The sequence below is a fragment of the Papio anubis genome, chromosome 5 (assembly GCF_008728515.1).
Source record: "Papio anubis isolate 15944 chromosome 5, Panubis1.0, whole genome shotgun sequence".
In the NCBI taxonomy this organism is placed as follows: domain Eukaryota; kingdom Metazoa; phylum Chordata; class Mammalia; order Primates; family Cercopithecidae; genus Papio; species Papio anubis.
Genome location: NC_044980.1, coordinates 134,418,093 through 134,440,129, shown reverse-complemented (window position 1 = coordinate 134,440,129; position 22,037 = coordinate 134,418,093). Strand labels below are relative to the sequence as shown.

General features: G+C 51.2%; 1 long non-coding RNA gene across 1 annotated transcript in view; it reads left to right on the top strand.

Annotated features, from left to right (window-relative positions):
* LOC103885462 overlaps positions 1-5,900 on the top strand; it is a 46,339-nt gene extending 40,439 nt beyond the window's left edge. Inside the window, exon 2 of the long non-coding RNA XR_002522785.2 lies at positions 429-5,900. This is a non-coding gene — a long non-coding RNA (uncharacterized LOC103885462). The remainder of the gene's footprint in view (positions 1-428) is intronic.
* Positions 5,901-22,037: the final 16,137 nt, after the last annotated feature.

Genomic DNA, 22,037 nt, shown 5'->3' with positions numbered 1-22,037 from the left:
CACTCTGCTGTCTGAGTCAAGCCTCTGGGCTACTCCCTACCCAGCCAGGGGTCTCCATCCCATTTCCACAGGGGACTTCAGGTCAGCCCAGGGCTCTGCCTTCACATGGTGGTGGTCAGACTTGTCCAGTTCCATTTGTTTAGGAGGAATTTAATTTCTCCCTAAGCCGAGAGTCTTCTGCCCCCTCCTGCCCTCTCTCTTGCTCTCATCAGCTGCAAAATGAGCTCTGGGAGCTTTCCCCCTAGTCCAGAAACCCAAGGTGAAGAATTTCATTAACAATCAAGAGGACATAATCAACATTCTAATAATTCCAGATCCACACTCCCCTTTTGCAGCCCCTCCAAAGTGCCCCCATCCCCCCACTCCACCCTGTTCCTGGCTCTCCCAGACACACTCACCTTGACAAAGAAATCTCATTTCCTCTCCAGCAAAATTTGCTTTGCTATTAAATTCAGCACCTTACCTCCTGCCCTGATGATGATGAGGCGACATACTCCAGACTTCTCAGAATCCTGCTTCTGAAAGAGACACTAGTGAGAACAAGGACGTCATGAGGGACTTGCTTCTCTTACACCTCCTGGAAGGTTCCAAGGTAGGGTCATACACTTTTCCCCTAGGTCCTCAGGAACCTCATACCAGATGGCCAGAGAAGCAGAACGTCTCCTGGTGTGAGGGGAAGATGGGGTGCTCCAGTGATTTCTTCTCCAGGCCCACTGAGGATCTAGAGGTGATACATGGCCTTTTCAGTGGGCTGCATTTTACCCACCTTAAAGCCCCTACCCCAGCCTTTAGGAAGATCTAGCCTAGACTTCCTTCTGGCTGTATAACCTTGGATAAATTAATCCTTCTGAGTCTCAGTTTCCCTATCTATAAAATGGGAATGATAGCAATCATGCCTCTCTCTCAAGGTTGCTGAGGGAAGAAATGAGTTCATGCTTAGAAGAGTGGCTGGTGTGGACTTGACACACAATCAATAATAGCTGCCACTATTATCATAAATGCAGTAGTGTCTTTGGCACTTGAAGTCTGCAGCATGGCACTGCCACCCCGCCTCTCTCCTGCCTCATCCCTTCCTTCATACACTTGGAATACATGATTGAGTTTTTATTGATAGAGTGGTGTGGGGGCTGAATATGTTCAACAGGCATTTACAGTACAGTGTGGAGAGTGCTATGGCAGGCTAAGTGCTGGGCGCCATGACAACCCATACCCATAAAGGGGGTGCCTCAGTGGTGGTCAGAGGCTTTCAACAGGAGCTGACTTCTGAACCGAGACCTGAGGAACACAGAGAGATTTGCCTGGAGATAATGAGTGACGGAGACTCTGAGAGTGGAGACCATCAGCGCCCAGGCCTGGAGGGGACAGCAGGCAGGGACCTGAGGAACTTGTGCAATGGGGATGGCAGTCAGGAGCTGAGGCCAGAGCGGAGGAGTTTGGCTTTCATCCTGAGGGCAGTGTGGAGCCACTGTAGGACACTGAGGAGAGCAGTGACATGGATGTTCTTACAGAAACATATCCCTGGTTTCAGTGCGGGGACTGGAAGGGAGAGGGGTGAGGGTGGAGAGTGAGGAGGTCGATGGGCCTGGGCTGCGGAGGCAGAGACAAATGGACATGTGCCTTCCAGGAGTGATCCTGGCCAAGGCTGGAATTCTGATGATTGCTGGCTGAAGAGTCTGGCCTGAGCACTCCACCCCTGGAGGGTGCCTGGAAGAGGCACAGGGGTTGAGGGAAGGTTTGCACATCTGGGCCCTGGGGCGGAGGCGTCTTGTGGCCCAGGTCCCTGTCTGGGAAGGGGCTTGAGGGAGCCTTGGGGAGCAGGAGGCAGGGTAAAGAGAAGGTGCCCAGGAATCCCCTGCAACTCCGGCTTGGCCCAGCTCAGCTCTCTATGCAGCTGGAGCCACAAGGATTCCAGGCTCAAGGGAGGCTGTAGCAGCATGTTTAATTCTCTAATCTCTGAATCCTCCTGAAATCCCTTTCAGCCTTGCACAGCCCTCTGGTGCACCTCCTGATGGTGGCTGGTGGGTACCTCCTTGTGCTTCTTGCATGCACACCACACCCTCTAACCCATACATCTATACGCAGATGCACACACAGCATGTTTCAGGCTCTGATGAGCCCTGGTAGAAGGGAGGCAGGGAGTTAGAGAGCACCTAGGAGAAAAAGGAGGAGGTGGGAGAAGTAGGAGAGAGAAGGAGGGGAAGGAGGATCTTGGAGGCTCTCTGGTGGTGATAAGGTGGTGAAACTCCCAGCTCCAGTTTCCGTGGCTCAGGATGGGATTAACCCCTTAGGGGAGAGGGGAGAAGGGAAAGGTGTCACTGCGCCAAGTGACAGGGAGTGTGCTCTCCCTAGTGGAGTTTCAGTTGGGTATCAAACCTCCAGACCCCTTCTCTTCTAGCTCCCTTGGGGCAGATGGCCCTGTGTCACCTCCCCAAAGCCACCTCCGCCCTTTCCCCTCCAGCGGACCTGCAGCAGGTCATGTGGTGTGCACGCACATGTGTATGAGAGTGCCTGTGTGTGTAAGCTTTAGGAGAGGGAAGTGTGGGGGTGTAGAGGGAAAGGAGAGGAAGCAAAGCCTGGCCACCTCTTCTAACACAGACAGACAGGAGAGAGTATTCCCACACTTGGGGGAGGTAAGACAGATGGTTGGTAGCCTCCCTGAAGGTCTCTCTCCCTCTCCTCTCTGGGCCCCAATCCTCCCTCCAAACAGCAGTCCTATCACCCTCCTACCTAAGATCTTTCTATAGTTCTTCAATGCCCTCAGAATAAAGTCCAAACTCTCAAGCCAGCCTCTGTCCACCCTCCAGCCTCTGCTCTTGACACCAAAGCCTCCAGGCTTCTTCTCAGTCCTGTTCCCTCTGCTTAGAACATTCTTCATGTCCAGCTCCATACCTTATCCTTGTTTATATGGCTAATTTTTCCTCATCCTGTCAGTCTCAGAAACTAGGAAGCTTTCTCAGACTATACCTCCAAGCTAGATAATGTTTCTCCTTTGGGTAGGTACCCCAGGGCCACTGCGGGCACCCCCAACCACTACCGCCATTGCCTGTGCTTCTTCCATCCTAGGCCTGATCACTCTGTGTTGTAACTGTGAGGGCAGGAACTTGCTTGCTAGAATCCTCAATGCCTGACGTGGTGCCTAGGACTCATTAGATATTGGTGGAAGGAAATCCCAGGAATTACCAAATGATAATCTTTCTTTTCTGCTAGTAGAAGCATAGAGAAAACTGAAACGATTCCCAATCACCCTCACTTTTTTTTTTTAAGAGAAAGTCTCAGTATGTTGCCCAGGCTTGCCTTGAACTCCTAGACTCAAGCGATCCTCCTGCCTCTGCCTCCCAAATAGCTAGGACTACAGGCATGTGCCCCGATACCTAGAAGAGTCCTCTATTTTTAAGGCCCAGACAGTGGAAGAGACTTGGCCAAGGTCATACAGAGGGAGTATCTGAGCCAGGAAAAGAACCAGGAGTCCTAACTCCCAGACCCTTGTCCTCCCATGGTGGAGGGGAGGCAGCTGGCAGGAGGTGTAGAGGGGTTGCAGTGGGAAGAGATTCAGTGTGAGGATCCTGCAGCAGCAGGGCCTGTGATGTATGTGCAGACGTGCGTGATTCGTGGCTGGGCACCCTCCTCAGGCCCATGCTCTTGGCTGGCCCACAGGAAAGAGGCCCAGCTCCCTGGAGGAGCCCACCTGGGACTGGATGGTGGGGGTGTTGGGGAGCAGAGCTGGCCAGGCCCTGGGATTGGGGGTTATTGACGTCATCTCAAACCCCTGTGGAAGCTGACAGTGAAGACCCAGGGGAGAAGGCAGGCACTGGGGATGCAATCACAGGCTAATAGCCTCCCAGCCTGAGATGCAATTAGGGGGAGGTTCCCAGTGGGCCTGGAGGCAGTGGGAAGGGCAATTCCTTGTTTGGAGGTGAGAGTGGGGCCTACATCTGCAATCCTGGACTCAGGTTCAGCGGGGCCAGATGGGAGCATGGGTGGGGTAAGGAGACCTCCCAAAAGAAGGTACGGTTGCAGACATGAGTGAGGCAGAGGGGTACTTGGAGGTAAAGCACCATCATGGAAGATTAATAATTGGGAAAGCTACTTTCCCTAGACCCCAGATATAATAGTGAAAGAGCCAAGCTAAGTTATTTTAGGTCCTTAGCCTTTCTGCCTGGTGATTTCCCTCCCTGTAAGATGGGAACAATAATAATAGTATCTATCTTAGAGAGCGACTGTGGAGGTTAAATGAGAAAAAAGCATATAGAGCGCTTAGCTCAGAACCTGGCCCTCACCAAGTGCTCAATGATCATGATGATGGTGATGCTTTAGGGAGGTGGTATCACATACTGGGCACTAACAGGAACCCTGGAATCATGCAGATCTGTGTTCAAATCTCAGCTTTTCCACTTACCAGCTCAATGACTTTAGGCAGAAGACTGAGCCTTGGGTTTGTCATCGGTAGATAGAACCAGTAACAGTATTTACCCCAGCCAGGGGTGAGAGGAAGTGTGATAGGGGATGTAAGCTACCTGGAACTCAGGTTCTCCCTAAATGGTAGCTGCCTCAGCAGCCATGCCACTTCTCAGGTCTCAGATCACAAGCCTGGTCCAAGATCTTCTGTCCCCGAGACCACAAGGCAGCCCTCTCTGACCCCTACATCTGACCTTGGGTCCAGCAAGGGCCATACCACTCCAATCTATCCAAGATAAAGGTCTGGAGAGCTGCCTTTCAGCTGGAGCCTTGAGAGAGACCAACAGGTACACATGACTGTGGTTGGAGGGCAAGTTTTGTTTAGAGATTAACCAGATACGCTGCCTGCTGCAGCTCTGAAAGCCAAAACCTGCTGGACAAGTTCAGTATTCCCAGAACTGCAGCCCCAGGCCCAGGTCATCAGCTTGGAAGGGAATGGAATGAGTAGGGAGGGATGATGGTAATTTGAACTGGCCTTTATCTATAGTGTCTTTATCTAGCACTTTATCTACATTGTCCAGTATGATCCTCATAACAACCCCATGAAGGAGGGTACAGGAATCATCTATATTTTACAGATGAGGAAACTGAAGCCAGAGAGGTGAACGCCTGGTCAGAGGCTGCCTAACTAGTCGGTGGCTCAAACTCAGGATTGTCCCAGAGCCTGGGCTCTGCAGTTAGCGCAGCAGTTTCTGAGCTTGGGGGATGCTCAGAATGGGGGAAGCTATATTGAGCGGGATCCCCCCACACCCAATTCTGGAGGTCTAGAGGAATATGCAAATTGGACCTGGTTTTATTGGCAGCCCCCCTCCCCGACTCCCCATTTAGATGCTGGTGATCCAAGGACTGCACTTGGAGAACTCTGCCCTAGGACCACTGGGGAAAGGCCCAGGCTGGTATCCAGCCTGCAAGGTCATTGACTGGGCCAGGAGTATGGGTGCAGCAAGGGCAGGAGATGGCCCCACCCCTGCATTCCAGAGTCCAAGGTCTCTCCCCACCTGCCTGCCCACCTGGAATTAGTCCAGGTGCTTTGAGATAAAGAGGAAATCCAGTCCCAACCCTGCCGAGGTGGCTGCTTTGGGGTAAATATAAACCTGGACTTCCTAGGCCCTGGATCTCAGCAAGCTGAGCCCAAGGTGTCCCCTCATTGGTTGGTGGAGAAGATGGAAATCAAATCAGTGGCACCCAACTCCCTCGAAGAGGTGCTGACCTAGTTCCCCTCCCTCCAGCTCCAACACAGGCTTTGGAAGAGGAAGCCGCACTCCATCCCCGGGGCCCAGCTCAGTCAGCTGGGTCCAGCAGCAAGAGCATGTGTTGTCTTGGGCCTGGGTTCAAATCCCAGCCCTGTTAGTTACTGGCCGTGTGGCCTGAATCCCAGTTTCCTTGTGTGTAAAACGGGGATAGTGGACTCTACCTCTGCAAAGATTAATAAAGAACATTTGCAAGGAAAGCACAAGCATTCTGCAAATGTTTGTTTTCTTTCCTCTCTGGCAACCGAAATCCACCATTAGCAGCACAGACATCCCCAGACTCCTCTTTAAAATGCACAGAGCCGGGAAGAGAGGGACAGTTATTAAGTCCACCTGAGATGAAGCACGTGCAATGCTCTGACTTTCACAGCTGTAGGATGGAAATGATTATGTTGTTCCAGTTATTGAGTTACTGACACCTGAGAAAAGCAGGGCTGGCAGGGCCTTAGAAAGCAGATTCTGGTCTCACTCCCTTATTTTAAAAAGGGGAAAAGCAGAGAGGAGGAGCTGCTAGCTCAAGGTCACCCAGAGTCAGGGACTGAAAGAGTCAGGCTCAAATCCAGTTTGCCTGTGATTTTGCTTATGCTAGGATAGACAGGTCCTGGGAAGCAGGCCCAGGCTACTATGGGATGGGAGGGGCCCTAACAAGGTATCCCTGCTGCTGCTGTCCACTTCCCTAGCCCTTGGAACAATACCTGGCACATAGTAGGTATTTATTGAATGAGGGCACCCAGTAGGCATTTACTGAATGAATGAATGAATGAATGAATGAATGTGGTGGCAGGAAGACAAAGGCACCCTCCCAGGACAGGAAGGTGTCTCTGTGAGACTGTGGTCACCTTGATAAGGGGCCCTCAGGGCCTTCCCAGGGCTGAGCCCACATGTCCATCTCGTCTCCTCCAGATGGCAGCTATGGGGGCAGAGGAAGGAATATTCTGAGAGGAGAGGAAGCTGCAGCCAGGGGGATGGAGGTTAGACAGCAGGCGAGTCATGGGAAGGAGCGCAGAACGGAGGCTGGGGATGGCTTCTGCCATCAGAGCTCTGTGAGGGAGGAGTGGGGCTCTGTGTGTGTCTGAGGGAAGGCAGGGGAGCTCTGTGAAGTTATGGGGTGCCTAGGGGAGCCCTGAATCACATTTGCTAAGAGCCTGAGACACCTGGGGGGCTCCACGGGCAAAGGCCACCTCCACTCTTCAGAGGCAGATCCAGCTCAGCTCTGGCTGCTGAGAATCCTGTCGCCATGGAGATGGGGAGCTGGCTCCTCTGACAGCATTGGCGGCACTGGGCGTGGCCTGCCCTCAGCATGATTTGCAGGTGGGGGTGGGCAAGTTGGGGCAGCAAAGGGATTCTGTAGGACCTGGTCAGGTGCAACGTTGACTGATGCATGCAATGTGGCTGCTGCTGGCTTTAGAGTCCACTGACCTGGGCCTGAGTCCCAGTTACTAACTGGCGGCCCTGAACAAGGGCCATGGCATCTCTGAGCCTCAGTCCCAGCATCTGTAAAATGGGGTTGGCAGTATTGTTCACAGGGTAGTTGTGACATTCACTTGAGCCTGCCTATGGGGAGCACAGTGCTGGGGCCCAGCGAAGACTCAGTAAGTGGTGACGGTTACTTCTTAATTGGTGATAGGATTGGGGCCCTGCAGGAGCCTGCCCCAAGGCAGCAGCCCCCTGCCCTCAGCCTGCTCCCTGGGACTCCCAGGTGAGACTGGAGAGAGGCCTGACACCTCCTCCACAGACAAAGGCGATCAGGAGTCAGGAGTTATGTCATCCTTTGAACATGGGCCTGGAGGCTCTGCCGCAGGCGCATCTGAAAAATAAATAATAACAACGTGAATAATTCACAGAATCTGTGTGAATAATTCACCATGGCCTCCCAAACCCCAGCCGATTAGTCACCGCAGACCCAGGCTTCGGTCTTGTCTGCCGCAGGCTGCCCCACTGGCCCTAGGGAGTGTGGCCTGGCCACAGGGGCAGGAGGTGGAGGGCATGTGGGGACACTGGAGGAGCCCTCTGGAGGCTACAGGGTCCTGAAGGGCAGCCAGGAGGTAGGGCTGATGGTCTCTCTGGGTTTTGCAGAGACCCACAGGCTGGGGAAGCCAAAGGGGACTGGCCTAGCGTTCCCAAGGGAGTGGGACCCTGCACTGGCCATATCAAGCCACTTTCCTCTCTGGGCTGCATTTTGGAGACTTGGACTTACTATACTTTAGTAGCCAGTAACCAGCTCTGGCTGGGCAACTCCAATGCAGCCCCATCTCTCCAGGGACCCAGCTGTACCTCTTAGCCCTGAAATAGATCCTGAGAAGCCCACACAGCCCTGTCATGTTTCTCTTGGGAGTTAGGACAAGGTAGGGGTGAAATGCCTCAGCTCAGGACTCAGACATCTGTTGAACCCTTAGTTGCCCGTTGTATGGCCTGGCCGAATGACTCAAATGTTCCAGGTCTCCATTTCCTCATCTGTAAAATGGGGATTAAAAAACACCCACGTCATAATGTTATTATTGTTCTGCAGATGAAATGATGTAATGACCATAAATTGCTTTGTGCAATGCCTGGCACATAGTAAGTGCTAAAAAACAGTGGCTGTTATAGATAGATATTTGTTATCTTTCCAAAGATAGCATATTGGGGATTCAGGATAAGAAGAGGGATGCACAGACATTGCAGATGTTCATATAAAACATGATCTGCAGGCCCAAGAGATGGGTATAGACTGCCAGGCTGTTTGTTAGGACTCCGAGATCCTGTCAGTATACACTCCACTGAAAACACTGAGTCTCCTGTTTGTGTTCTCGTGAGCACTTGCCACATTTGTTAATTGTTTTCTTATTTACTTTTTTATGATCTGCCTTCCCCACTAGACCCTGTCCACCAGGACAGGGACCTCATCTGTCTTGTTCTCCATTGTATCCCTAGTCCCTAGACTATGACCTCACACATAGTAGATGCTCAGTAAATATTTGTCAATTGAGTAAATGGATTCATCAGGAGGCATGAGATCGTGAAGGGCTGCAGGAGCAGAGTCTTCATCACGGGTAGAGCACGAGGGGCTCTCAGACAGTTGCTGGGTGTGCAGCTCAGGGAGGGGAAGGTGGTTCTAGGGCTGGCCCCTGGCAGACTGGCTCTTGGTGATGCTGCAGGGCTGTGATGATACCCATCTGCCCCTTTCTTCTCACTTCCCAGGTAAGCTCTCTCAAAACCAACAGTATAAGGGAAGCTTAATGGTGGCACAGGTTTGCGTCTTCCCCAGTAATGATTTAATCGCTTGTTTAGAATTTCCTGTGGCATTAATGATTATCCCCCAGAACAGGAGGAATATTTGGTTGTGTTCTCATGGTGAGCAAGCTGCCTGTTAGCAGGGAGCTGAGCCTGTTCTTCTGTATTCTTCCTCTCTCACCTGCCTGCCACTCACTTGCTAGGTGATGGAGATGGATGAGCTCATGTGTGCAAAGGGGCTGGGAGGACACCTGGAGGCTGCAGGGAGTTGGGGGTGGGGGACTGAGAAAGAGAGGCAGACACCGTGGAGAAGTAGCAAGAATTAGAGACCGAGAGAGAAAATGAGATTGCGAGTTTGTGTTCTTAGGTCGAGTAATCCCCAAACTGAGCTCACAGCTTCTGTTCTTCCTAGTAGCTTCACTCCTCGTTTTGCAAAACCTGTGCATGAACATGTACTCTTGTGTGTATGCACATGTGGGCATCTCTAGAGCAGTGGTTCTCAGAGTGTGGTACTCGGGCCAGCAGCATCAGCAGCACTTGATGTGCTTGAAATGCACATTTTCGGGCCCCTCCCCAAACCTACTGAATCAGAAACCCAAGAAGTGGGGCTTAGCACTCAAATAGGATTTCTAGGTGATTCTGGTGCACCCAAATTAGAGAAGCCCTGTTCTGATGTATACAGTGTGTAGAGATGTGTGAGGTGGATGTGTGTGCCATGTGAACATGGCCACGTGGACATACATGCGGGTGTCTGAGCATTTGGAAACTACAGCAGCAAAAACCCGGGCAGAAATCAGGCCCCCACCAGAGAGCCCAGGGTGCCTGTTATTTGGAAGAAGGGGCTCAGGTCCAGCTAGCAACTCCCCCATCATAGCCACCTACCCCATGGTGTCCACAAGACTCCCGTACCTGGGATAAAGTTGGCATGTCAGCAGGATCTGCAGCGAGCTGCTAGTCGCATCCCTGACACTCCAGCGTGGCTGAAATAGGGACTGCATCCTGGCCCCAGTACTCTAGGGACTTACAGTCCTAGGGACCCGTCCCACTTCTCCTTGCTGCTCTTGGGCTTGAAGAAGTGAGTTTTTGGGGATTAACTAATTTAAGGAGGATTATGCAGGGCTAGGGGGAATGAATTATCAGCGAAGAGAACCGCAGCACCCACCTGCTGGAGCAGCCAGCAATGCAGCATCACTGAGGCCTGTGGATGATATTTCAGGAGGAGGTGGGTAGGGTGAGAGAGACCCCTGAGGCTCTGAGGGTAGCTCCTGGGTGTGAACGTGCTGTGTGAGCGAGGGGAGGGGAGGAAAGGAGTCTGGGGAAGGAGGGAGCAGGTAGAGGACGAGGACAAATAAATTGGTTAGGTAGAGGGGGAGGCCACAGGAGGGTGGATAGACTGATAGAAGGAAGGAAGAGAGGGAGAAGGGAGGGGTGGGGGAAGAGAGCACAGAGGGAGAAGCTCTGGATGGAGAGGGGAAGATAAGGAGAGGTGGGGAAGCCAGGACAGCCGAATAATGCAGTGCGATCCCAGGGAGGTCTATAGGGGAGCTGGCTGGAGGGAAGTCACTAGGGAGTGGGGGCTCCATGCTTAGGGAGGAGGGGTCACGGGGGCCTCTCCCACCCTAGGCTAACCAGAGCAAAGGGGCATGAGCTTGAACTTCACAGGTAATCTGAGAAAAGTGAACTGCTTATTGAGTTTGGTATTTAACAAGACAAATAAGTGGCAGGAGTATGAATAATTAGGAAGTAATGAAGACTTTGCACAAATAGCATTTTATTTAAAAAAAAAAATAGCAAAGAAAATACTGAGAACATGGGCAAATTGACCATCTTGGCCAGGTGAGTGAGTCAGCAAGCCAAGACACAACCCCTGACAGCCCAGCTGGGCCTGGGGATGGGAGGAGGGAGCAGCCAGGCGGCCAAATCCTGCCAGGGTGGGCGGGGACGTTGATACAATTCACCTCCCCACTGCTTCCCAGTCTGCGGCTTGGCTCACTCTGCTGGGGCACCCGGGACCCATTTGGGGGAGACCACGGCAGTCCCCAGCATGATGCTGACCTCAAACATCTAGGCCCAAACCCCCAGCATCTCTTGCTTCCTTTAATTACCGCTGGGGACCTGTCATCCATTAATTTTGTGTAGCCCTTTCTGAACTCCATTCTATTTTCAGCTTGTGAAGACCCCTTGGGGGTAACAAATTCCAGAAGTTGGACAGCAGCTGTGTAAAGCAGGACTTCCCTTTAGAAATCCTAAATTAAGTAACAACAGCTTTAGAAGGGACCTCCTGGTTCTGGGCTGATGCTTCCTTAGCAGTAACTTGGGAAGTTTGGGCCAACACTACCGCCTCACCCCTCTGCAAGGTTTCTAATAGCCCCTCGGCTCCTACATTTCAAATGTTCTGAGCTTTGAGGTCAGACAGATTTAGGCCCAAACAGGGACTCTACCACTTCCTGGTTGTGTGACCTTTAGCAAATCACTTCTTTCTGTCTTCAGTGTTTCCATCTGAAAAAATGATAAACAATTATACCTTCTATTTCCAAGATTGTTGGGACATGACAAAATAATGTATGCAAATAATCTCAAATAGTTCTTGGCACATGGTAAGTGGGAGCTCTGTGGAGCACCCACCCTGTGCCAAACGCTGTTCTAGGGGAAGGTGATAGAATAAAACAGGGAGGCCCCTGCCCTCAGGGAGCTACCATCCCAGGAGGATGCTGGAGATGACCATAGGCCACGAAGCAAATCAATGGGGGATTCCAAAGAGTGATCTGAGCTATGAGGATAATGGAAAGGTCACAGGTGGGTGGGGGATAGATGGCTCATCAGGGAAGGTCTTTCTGGTAAAGTGACATTTGGGTTGAGACATGTGAGCTGAGAAGAAGCCAGATGAGTGTGCATGTGGAGGAGGCATTCTTGTGAGTAGTCTCAGGATTTGTAAGTAGTTCAGGGCCACATTTTTTGCATCCTGCATGGTTTCATAGAATTGGATTCCTTGCCCCTCATCCCACTCTTTATCTCAGGTTTCCCTCATCTCTGCGCTTAGAGTCCTCTTGTCTGTTCATGGGTCCTGGGTCTGGGAAAGTGGTAGAGCAAACGGGGCTAAGAGCCCCGCCTCCTTCTTCCCTCACTCCCTCACTCCCACACTGTCCCTCCCGTGGTTCTCCCGCCGCCTCGCTGGCTGCCCAGGGTGATGGATGCTTCCTTGAAGGGCTGAGTCATGTGTGCCTCTTGCAAGCTCTGGGCAACATCTCTGCTACTGCTGCGCTCCCTGCTTCACTCCTGGCCCCTGTGGGAAGGCACATTTATAGGGGTTTTCCCCGGGGACTGCATGTGCATCTGCTTCACCCTGGCTTGGAGGCTGCAGGAGAATGGGCCGCTGCGCAGAGAAATTTTCTTCAATGCACAGATGGGGAAACTGAGACCTGGAAGGGAGAAGAGGCTCCTAAGGTTGTGCTGCCACTGAGCAGGGGCTGAGCAGGGGCTTGAGGCCAGATCTCCAGACTCCGTCCAGTGCTCTCTTTCCTGGCACACTTGGCTGTTTGCCCATGTTTAGGTCTTTGTCAGGGTCTTCGCTTCTCAAATTCCAGACCTAGGTCTGTGCAGCCCCCTCTGAGGAGCCCCAGCCCAGCACTCTGTGTAAGTAGCCTTTATTAGTAGTGATAGCCTAGAGTGCTGTGTTGAGGTTTTTGATGCTGCATGGGGCTTCATAGGAAAGTGTTATATAATAGTTCAGTGCTTCTCAAACTCCAGTGTGCATCAGAATCACCTGGAGGACTTGTTAAGCCACAGATTGCTGGCTTTCACCGCTGAAGTTTCCCATTCAAGGGGTCTGGTGTGAGGTCTGATGATTTGCAGTCCTAAGAAATTCTCAGGTGATGCTGATGATGCTGGTCTGAGGACCACACTTTGAGAACATCTGCTGTAATTGATTAGTGCTGTCTGCTCTGGGCATGAGAATAGGGAATTGTGACAAGTATGGCATATATTTACCATTTTTCTTCTAGTAGGACTGTAGAATCTTTTTGTTATAAATTATAAATCTATAAATAAATAGTAAATATTTTGTAGGCAGCCAGAGTAATTTTTTCAAAATACAAACCTAATCATATTACTTAAAATCCTTTGAGGAACCTGCAGACAAAGAGAAAATGACATAATGTGGCTTACAAAGTCCTACCCAGTGCAGACACTGCCCACCATAACAGCCCATCTTATATCATATGGCCACCTATGTATCCCTCTAGTCCATCTCATTGTCTAGCATAGCTTTGGCCACAGGGCATTTGCACATACTGTTCCCACTGCCTGGAGTGCTCCTACTGCCCAGTTAGGCTCCTTGCCTAATAAAGTCCAACTTGTTTAGAGATCTCAGGTCAGTCATTGTTTCTTCAGGAATGCTGTCCCCAACCTTTCTGGTCTGGTCAAATTCTCCCATCATGTGTTCTCACAGCCAGGTGAGCCCCTTCTGTGATGTTTTTAGCACAATAATAGTTCCATGGAAGTGGTTATTTGATTAATGTCTGTCTAGACCAGACTATGGGACCCAGCTCTAGGAAAGATAGAGACCATATATTCTTTCTACTTATTATTGATTCTATAGAGCCCAGCATGGTGCCTGTTATATAGTAGGGGCTCTGTAAATATTTATAGAAAGAGAGCAAGTGGAGACGATGTTGTGAATTTCCACTGGGCTTCTGTTTAAGATTTTGCTGGAAGGGGAAGGAGGGATGTGGTCAACCAGCAACCAGCAAATGTTTATTGAGCACCTACTGTGTTTTGAGGTATTTAGGCCTCAAGGCCTTGAGGTTCCTTTGCCTTAGCCAAGAACAAGCTCCAAGGTGGACAGTGAGAAGGGGGAAAAGAAGCTTGAATTTACTGCACCCTCTCTGTGGGCTGATCTTTTGCTTTATGTATGCTATCTTGTTGCATTCTCAGAATGGGTCAGCACTATTACCATTTTCCAGATGAAGAAACTGAGGTTCTGAGAGGACAGGTGGATTGTGTGTGAGGCCTGTGCATGAATTCCCTTCTTCCTTCTACCCTAGTAAAGTCTGAGGGGGCCCAATAAGGAAGAGCACAGATATTAGGGTGGCTGAGAGGAGGGACTCTACGTTCTGTTCAAGCAATTCAGGCTATTCTTTCACCAATTTTATAGACCTTGTTGCTGGTGGCACAGGTTATTCAGCAGTGGAAAGACAAAGTCCCTGCCCTCATAGAGCTTACATTCTAGTTACAGGAGATATGGAACAAATAAACAGATAAATAAGGTATTGTCAGATGGTGTAAATTCTGTGAAGGAACTAAATTGGGGTAATGGGCCAGCAAGTGGATATGGGATATATTTTATCTTTGAGACAGGGTCTCACTCTGTTGCCCAGACTAGGGCTGGAGTGCAGAGGTGGGAATCGTATCTCACTACAGCCTCAAACTCATGGGCTCAAGTGATCCTCCCACCTCAGCCTGTAGTTGGGACGACAGGAGCAAGCCACCACACCCAGCTATTTTTTAAAGAATATTTTGTAGGGATGGGGTCTCACTAGGATGATCTTGAGCTCCTGGGCTCAAGTGATCTTCCTGCCTTGTCCTTCCAAGTGCTGGGATTACAGGCACAAGCCACCATGCTCCACCAGGAGATATTTTAAATGGGGGCTTCAAGGAAGGCCTTTTGGAGTAGGTCAGTGGTCTCCAACCTTTTTGGCACCGGGGACCAGTTTCATGGAAGGCAATTTTTCCATGGACCCAGGGTGGGGGTCGGGGTGGTGGTGATGGTTTCAGGATGAAACTGTTCCACCTCAGATCATTAGGCATTAGATTCTCATAAGGAGTACGCAGCCTAGATCCCTTGCATGCGCAGTTCACAATAGAGTTCACGCCCCTATGAAAATCTAAAGCATTCTCTGACAGGAGGCAGAACTCAGGTGGTACCGGTCCGTGACCTGGAGGTTGGGGACCCCTGGAGTAGGTGACATTTAAACTGAGGCCTAAATTATGAGAAGGATCTAACCAGGGCCAACTTCTCCATTAGGGACAGTAGCACAGTGCCCACAATACTTTTAGGGGCCCTCAAAATATTTTAATTTCTATTTTTTTTTTTTTTAAGACAGAGTCTCGCTCTGTCGCCCAGGCTGGAGTGCAGTGGCGCAATCTCAGCTCACTGCAAGCTCCACCTCCCAGGTTCACGCCATTCTCCTGCCTCAGCCTCCCGAGTAGCTGGGACTACAGGAGCCCACCACCACACTCGGCTAATTTTTTTTGTATTTTTAGTAGAGACGGGGTTTCACTGTGTTAGCCAGGATGGTCTCGATCTCCTGACCTCGCGATCCGCCCGCCTCAGCCTCCCAAAGTGCTGGGATTACAAGCGTGAGCCACCGCACCCAGCCTAATTTATTTTAAAATCAGAAGAAAACAATAAACTTTTAGGTTAAAGAAACTATATGTTAAAATCATCTTCTTTCTTTCTTTCTTTCTTTCTTTCTTTCTTTCTTTCTTTCTTTCTTTCTTTCTTTCTTTCTTTCTCTCTCTTCTCTCTCTCTCTCTCTCTCTTTCTTTCTTTCTTTCTTTTTTGAGACAGAGTCTCATTCTGTCACCCAGGCTGGAGTGCAATGGCGTGATCTTGGCTCATTGTAACCTCCATCTTCCGGGTTCAAGCAATTCTTGTGCCTTGGCTTCCCGAGTAGCTAAGATTACAGGCACACACCTCCACACCCAGCTAATTTTTTGTATTTTTAGTAGAGACGGGGTTTCGCCATGTTGCCCAGGCTGGTCTTGAACTCCTGAGCTCAAGTAATCTGCCAGCCTCGGCCTCCCAAAGTGCTAGGATTATAGGCGTGAGTCACTGTGCCTGGCCAAAATAGTTTCTTTAACATAACTATGCTTATACCAATGCAGTGCTAAAATATAATTTGTATATATTTTCATGAAAGAAGCGATCCCACAAAGGCAAAAGTGCCTCGGACCCACACAAATCACAGTGTGGCTCTCGCTCCAACCATGGGGAAAGCCACAGAAGAGCATTCCAGGCAGAGGGAATGGCAAGTGCGAAGGTCCTGAGGTGGGAATGAGCTGGACATGTTTGAAAAACAGCAAGAAGGACCTTGAGTGAGGTAAGTAGCTTGGGGAGAGTGATGAGAAATGAGTTCGCAGGGTCAGATCGCGGAAGGACTGTGCATAGAGAGATGCAGGCCAGGGTGAGGAGGTGAGCTGATGACCAAGGGGGCTGCCACTGACTGCTCTTGGGGGCAGCGGGTAGTGAGCTGCTTCTCAGTGTCAGAACAGCTAGGACCGTACCTGGGCTTGCAAGGTGACCAGTGTGTCCCCTTTAGGGGAAGGCTTGAATACAAACCTGCCTGCTACATCTTTCCAGCCAAGATGCAGGCCCAGGGAAAGCCTGTCTCCTGACAACTCACAATCCCTAAGAGATTTCCTGGATCCTCCTGCCCCTGAGAAAAATAGTGGGCTGCGCCTCAGGCATAGTGCTGAGCAGGTGTTGCTTGGCAGGTGTTTCTGAGTTGGGGGCTGAGCCCCTCTGTCTTGGCCTCATTTCTGGGGCTCACAGCCCCTCCCTGGGACAGCCAGTATTGGAGTGGGGGGATGGGACTTCAGCAAGTGAGATACAGTGAGGAGCTATTTAAAGCTGCCGGCAGCTCTCCCCTTCTGTTCGCGGCTCTGCTGGGTGGGAGCTGCCATCGTCACGCACCCACCGGTGCCTCAGGAACACAGCAGCCCAGCGCACCCACACGGAGACACGTGGGGAGGGTCTTGGTGCACTTCCACAGGCTGGCAGGGGTCCCACAGCTTGCAGGGCAAGGCTGATAAAGCAGGAATGGACCCTGGACAGCCCCTCACTCTCACCCCGAGTTTCTACCTACAGCCCAGAAAAGTGGCCTACATTTAGGTCACCCGCCCTCCATTGGCTACAAGTGCAAACAATTAATGGCTTCCTGAGGGTGTTGGTGGAGGCAAGGGGATCTTCAGGCCCTGTGGGACTGGTCTTGCTTCTTGTGCCCTGGAGGTGGTCCCGTGCCTTGGGGGAGGAGCTACAGGCACCCAGTCCGCCCAAAGCTGTGGCCTGGAATGAGCGTCTTCCTGGAATGTTTGGGTCCCACCACAGAAGACTGACTGTAGGGGCTGCCTAGGGCCTGCAGGGGCTAAAAGTGCAAGCTGTGGAGGCAAATGGGCTGTGTTATGAGCCCAGGCACGTGACTTGACCTCTTTGAGCCTCAGTTTTCTTCTCTGTGAAGGAGAGAAGGGGGCATTGGGTGTGATCAAGGGGACCTATGAGCCTTTTTCATCTCTGTGATATGGGTATAAAAACAATGTCCATCTCAGATGGTTGGGGAGATTTTGAGTTAAAAATGTCCAGCTTTCTCACAGCCTAGCGAGTGAGCAATCAATGAGTGAAAGCTTTTTACCTGTATTATTATTGTTATCATTTATTTGAAATTGCTCTCCTGTCCCCCAAAACCAAAGGGTCATAGTGATCCTCTTCAGGACCCGGTGGATACAGACATAGACTGCAGGGTCCTGGGGAGGGGAAGCAGCAGGTGAGTTTGGCCTTTGGGTGACTATGTGCCATCTGTGGCCTGGACACACACTGGCCCCTGGCACTTACTGGGACTCCCTGTGAAGTCATCAGCCAGCCTTAATGACTGTTGGAGGCTCCATCCCTATTCTGCTGCTCACTAGCAGAACACCCTGCTCACAGACCCAGGTTCAAGAGCTACCATCAGCTCCTCCTCAGGTGAGAACTGCTGATCAGCCAGTCCAGGGCAAGGGGGAACTTGGGCTCTTCTTTCTGGACCAGACAGATAGACAGTTCTATGCAGGGTCAACCCTGAAACACAGAACCACCTGCAGTGTCAGACCACAGTGATAAGGGGATCTCTAAGGGGAGTGTCCTAAATAGGGATGACCTCTGGCGACTCAAAACTGCACAGGGAAAGGAGAGATGGGGAAGCCTCAGGTCTGAGAGGTGAGGGCTAGAATCAGCAAAGTGAGTACTGGGAGCAGAGGCCTGGCATTAGGTGCAGCCAGGGAGACAGGCGAGGAGCAGGTAGATGGAGCTCCAAGGAGCCCACCCAGTGGCCTTTCACCACAGCCAGGTTTCTTCACCTCCTTTAATGCCTTCTTCTGACCCATCCCCTTCATCCACATTCACCATGCCTTGAACAAACCTCATGCAATGTCCCATCACTCCAGCCAGTGTCCCCTTCATCACACCCAACGCCCCTTCTCCCCTCCAGGCCCTTTTCACTGAACCTCCTTCACTTTCATCCCATCCGATTACATCCCAAGGTGCTACGACCTCCACCTAACCCCTCCATTATCCCACCCAGGCACCTCTCCAGGCATCCCCAAGTCCTCTGCCAAAGTCCCAGGACTCTAACTTCAGCCCAGCTAGTTCCCTATTCTGGGTCCCCATCACCCCCCTCCGTGAGCCGCCCCGGAGCTGAATCAGAGCCATAGAACTAACATTTTGCACACACGTCTCTCCAGATGACAGGCAAGCTGGGCCTTCTGCCCTCGGCCCACACACACCCGTGCTCAGGAAGCACAGAGAGCCAGGGCTGCACCCCACATGGGTGAGGAAGAGGGCTGGGGGTGGAGGTAGGGGCCCTTCCCTGCTGGAGAGCTAGCCCAGCCTTGGCCCCTGGGGCCTTTGTTCAAGGCTTGGGACTCACCTTTTAGGGAGCAGAACATGTGTGAGATGAAGAAACACACGGGACTGGCAGACAGAGGCAGTGAGAGAGTTCCTGTCAGAGACAGGGACAGGACAGAGCAAGGCACGACAGGGAAACAGGGAAGGAGAGAGAGGGAGGGATGGAGGCTGAATTAAGACAGAGATCAGAGATGGACAAGGAGAGACAGAAATAGGAAAAGAGAAAGGGAGAGTAACTGAGGGAAAAAGCAAACTCTCTCAGGGAGGGAATGCAGAGGAAAGGAAGCAGAGATGAGCAAAAGGAAGAGGAGGCACTTGTGAGCCTGGGGGAGGGAGAAGAAAAGGGACTCTGAGAAGGATGGAGAGCTCAGATGGGAAGGAGCTGTCAGGAACCTGAGCAGATCCTGAAGAGAGGCCTCCGAGAAGCTCAGGGAAAAACAACCCAGGGCTTCTGCAGGATGATCCAGGGCTGTGCCTGGAGCGGGAGAGCAGAGGCAGCTCCCAGGACTCAGAGGGGAACTGCTGGCAGGTGAACTGAAAATACTGGGAAGGACCACGCACTTCCTGACCTGGCAGAACCTGGGCCCAGGACTCGGGCCAGGAAGGGTTGGGCTGATCCCAGAGCAGGCCTCCTGACCCTAACCGGTATTCTTTTGCTACCCAGCATTGCTTCTGCCCGTATTCCTAATAGCACCATTTATTTGAGAACCTACTATGTAACAGGTGCTTACAGCCATTCTCTCTTCCAATCCTTTCACAAAATGCTTGCAAGGCCAAATCATTGTTACCCCCTCAGATGCAAAAACTGAGACTCAGAAACATGAAAAACCTTGTCTAGATCTGACTCCACCACATTACCTATGAACCTTTTTTCTAGCAGTACCATAAAGTCTCATCTAAGCATTAACATTTTGTGAGTCTGCAGTTTGCCCACTTACCAACACATAAACATGGGTGGACCCCAGGAGACACACACATGCACACACACAAAGGTATCCCCAGAGGGGACTTGGTATCTGTCCTTCATCTGTCCTGTGGCTTCCCCACCCCCAGCCCCAGCTCCTCTTGCTTCCCCTCCACAGTATTTCAGATCACCTCCCTCTAGCTCAGCAGCTAAGCACAAGGATGATGTCATTCCTTTTATTTAAAGAAAAGGGCTGAGCTGGAGCTCAGGATGGGGGACAATATGGGAGCAAAAGCCAAGTGACTGGCCTCACAGCTCCTGGCCTCTTACGTTCCCCGACCTGCAGTCTGCTGAGCTGCCTCATGACTCCTGCCACATCCCCTGAGGAGCACCCCAGAGAGGGCCCTACTTACCATTGGAGCAGTATGGGGAGACCAACAGGTTAACCAAGAAGCAAGGTGTCCAAGGCCTGTGAGAGTGTTACCAGCTAGTGTGTTTGTTAAGGGCTCTCTGGAGTCAAGAGACATGCTTTTGTTAAAGGCATACAGGGGAAACTGAGGCTCTGGGACATTAAGTCATCCACAGTGGTTATCTGTGCATGGCATTCCAGTAGGAGGGTGCCGGGGAGGAGGACTGAGTAGGGAACTTACTACCATAATCACTAGGTCTAAGTTCTTTCTCTTTCATGCTCTAATGGTCACAGTCTAGCCACTTGTTTCTTCCTGGAACACCTGAGAGGGGGCTTCAGCACAGAAAGAGCCCCTGGCTCAGGAGTTGGTCTGCTCGGCTACCATGGCCTGAGTTCTCATCCATGCCAGGACCTCTCAGCAATATCTCCAACTCTTTCATGCTCCAGCCTCACTCCCTTCTGGAAGGTCCTTTTTTGAGGAGTATGGAGCATTTAGTACCTCATTTAAATATAACAACATTGCTAAGAGATTGGTACAACTATTACCCCATTTTACAGACCAGGCAACTGAGGCTTGGAAAGGGTAAGCTACCTGCCCAAGTCACACAGCTGGTAAGTGGCAGAGCTGGGGTACAAACCCAGGCCTGTCATGTTCTAAAGCCACTATCCTCTGCTTCTCACTATTCTGCAGGACTCTCCCCCAAGACCCCCTGTCCTCCCCTGCAATGGACTGAATGTTTGTCTCCTCCAAATTCATATATTGAAATCCTAACCTCCAAGGTGGAGCCTTTGGAAGGGGATTAGGTCAGGAAGTCAGAATCCTCGTGAGCAGAATTAGGATCCTAATAAAATAGATCCCAGAGAGCTCCTTCACTCCTTCTGCCATGTGAAGACACAGCAAAAGGGCACCGTCTAGGAGAAGTGGGCCCTCACCAGACACTGAGTCTGCTGGCACTTTGATCTTGGACTTTCCAGCCTCCAGAACTGTGAAAAATCAATTTTTATTGTTTTTAAGCTCTCTATTTTATGATATTTTGTTATAGCAGCTCAAACAGACTAAGACATCCCTCAATGAGGTTAAGAGGTTTATTGAGTCTGCAAGCCTTTTTTCTCTATAACCTTATCCCAGCAAGAGACTCCACACCAGGGGACTGGGACCACTCTCTTCTGTTCCCCCATCAGTTTCCAGGGTCTCTAACTCTGGCAGTTTTTAGTGAGTGCCTGCTAGAAACAGGCAGAGATGCTCGTTTTATATTTTATTTAGCCACTAATTGCCTGCATTTAAAAGGCATCAGAGTGCCATCCGCGTCCTCTGCTTCATGCCCTGATGCGTGTTTCTGCATGAAGGGACACTGGGGCAGGGGAGTGAGGGGGAGAGGGGCCACAGTCTCCCCAGTGACAGCTTTAAAAGCCTGACCCCAGCGCTGAGTGCTGGAGGATGTCAGGTTGTCACCCTGAGAAGCGAGAGGGGGCATGCAGGGGCTGGGGCCTCTGCAGAAAGGAGGAGAGAGGTCAGGGCCCTGGCGAGGGCCAGGAAAGAGTTGTGGGGGGGCATTCCATGTCCCCACTCACCCCTAGGATGAGGGCCCAGCTGATGGAGATCTATCCAGAATGCCTTGTTTTCAGCTCCACTTTCCAGCCTGGAGGACTCTGCAACAAGCAGCTGCCTGGAAAACGGTATGGTATGGGCCTTGGGCAGTCACGTCTGTTGCGATCAGTAAGGAGACAGCATTTGAGCCTTGGCTTTGCCCAAGAGCAAGAGAAGGAAGTCAGGGGAGATGGGGGTAAGGGTGGGAAGGTGGAGGTAAATGGATGAGACAGGTGATAGGTATATGGCAGCTAACTTTTGAGAAGGCCCCAGTATTCTCCCTTTGGATTTTCCACCTGCTCAGGAGGTGCACGCCCTGGTAGATGAAGAGAAAACTTGCTTCTCACCATTTCCCAATCACTTCCAAGTCTAACTCTGAGCCAAATATAACCTCACTCTGACACCAAGCCTCATACCAACAGCAAACCTACAATCAGCCACAACCCTATTGACCCTCTCCTCATCTCTAAATCCAAGCCTCATCCAACAACAGTTTCAACCCTAATCCCACCCTTCATACCAAAATCAAGCCAAGTGCTCCAACTCAAACCCTAAGAGCAATT